General features: G+C 54.5%; 1 protein-coding gene across 1 annotated transcript in view; it reads left to right on the top strand.

Annotated features, from left to right (window-relative positions):
• The window catches only part of PPM1F (protein phosphatase, Mg2+/Mn2+ dependent 1F), a 41144-nt gene that overhangs the window by 20372 nt on the left and 19092 nt on the right, over positions 1-1680 (top strand). The gene's annotated exons all lie outside the window — the stretch shown is intronic.

Here is a 1680-nt window from a genome sequence, read left to right as displayed (position 1 = left end):
AGAGGAGAATGGAGGAGAAGGGATTGCAGCGTGACCATCCCCCCTGGGGGGTGATTTCTCGCTTTCTGTCTCTCTGTCTCTCTCTGTCTGTCTGGCGAGCGCACGTGCCCTATAGCAGAAACCTCTCCAAAAAAAAAAAATTATGGTGGGCACACCTGCATTCATGCCCAAGATCCCAGGAGGAGAAAGGACTGCAGCGTGGCCATCCCCCTGTGGGCTGATTTCTCACTTTCCCTCTTGCTGTCTCTGTCTCTTTCTGTCCAGAGAGTGCATGTTCCCTAAGGCATGCACCTACGCCCCAAATCCCCGGAGGGTAGTAGAGAAGGGATAGCAGCGTTGCCACCCCCTCAGGGGGTGATCTCTCACTTTCTCTCTGTCTCTCTCCAGCAAGTGCACACGCCCGATAACAAAACTAAAAATAAATCAATAAAAAGAGACAGAGAGGGCATCTAGAGGGGGCCAGCACCCCGTCTTGGCTCAAGTGTCAGCAGCCCAGGAAGCCAACGATGCTTCTGCCACTTCGTACACAAGGGTACCACAGTCAGCGCCAAGTTGAGGTGTCCTTGCCGACCCCCCTCGTGTTCCTGGGCGCTGGCGTGCCTCTGCGGTGACCTGCCACTGTGTCAGGGGTGGGGAGGCAGCGTGGTCCAGGTGGTAGGAGACTTGGAGCTCGGGCCCCTCACCTCCACTGACCTGAGTCAGGACCCCATTAGGAAGCAGTGATGTAAGCTTCATGGGGAGGTTCTCATGGAAGCTTGTCACTCACTCCTGGGACAGCCAGCAGCACAGCACAGTCTAGGGGCAGTACCCAGGAACAGAGAGCCAAGCATCAGATTTGACAGAGAATCTAATCATAAGAGATGTACTCTTGGGACTAGCAGATGGCGTAATGGTTACGGCACTGGGCTCCTACATAGTTGACTGCGGTTCGGGTCCCAGGTCCGGCAGCTTAAAACTCAAGCGAAGGGGACCAGCAGTTAGCGTAATGGCTACGTCACTGGACTCCCACGTAGTCAACCATGGTTCGAGTCCCGGACTCGGTGTCTTAAAACTCAAACTGGGCACATGTGTGTGCGTGCCCAAGATCCCGAGAGGAGAATGGAGGAGAAGGGATTGCGGTGTGCCCATCCCCCCCGGGGGGGTGATTTCTCGCTTTCCGTCTCTCTGTCTCTCTGTCTTTCTGGTGAGCGCACGTACCCTATAGCAAAAACCTCTCCAAAAATAAAAAAAAGGAAGAAAAGAAAAAAGAAAGAAACAGAGGCTGTCTCTCTCTCTGTCTCTCCAGTGAGCACGCGCACCCAATAGCAAAAATCTCTGGACAGCAACCATCAAAAAGTCGGTGTTCTTCATGGCTCTCTTTCAGTTTCCTAGTAGTTCCCTTTTGTCATCTTTCACCAAAGTGTTGGCCGATGTCAGGTTAGAAGCACATGGAGTGCGGCCAGCCCCTGGCGTGGAGGTGAATGTAGCTGTATCCCACACGGCTGATGGAACAGTTCGAGTCCCAGACCCAGTGGTTTGCAAAACACACCAGGCCCGGGAACCAGCAGTTAGCGTAATGGCTATGTCGCTGGACTCCCACGTAGTCAACTGCGGTTCGAGTCCCGGACCCGGTGGCTTAAAACTCACGCCGGGCGCGTGTGCGTGCGTGCCCAAGATCCCGAGAGGAGAACGGAGGAGAAG

Source organism: Tupaia chinensis, unplaced genomic scaffold (genome assembly GCF_000334495.1).
Source record: "Tupaia chinensis unplaced genomic scaffold, TupChi_1.0 Scaffold000024_1, whole genome shotgun sequence".
In the NCBI taxonomy this organism is placed as follows: Eukaryota; Metazoa; Chordata; class Mammalia; order Scandentia; family Tupaiidae; genus Tupaia; species Tupaia belangeri.
The sequence above is the reverse complement of the archived record's forward strand: the minus strand, read 5'-3'. Positions and strand labels throughout refer to the sequence as shown.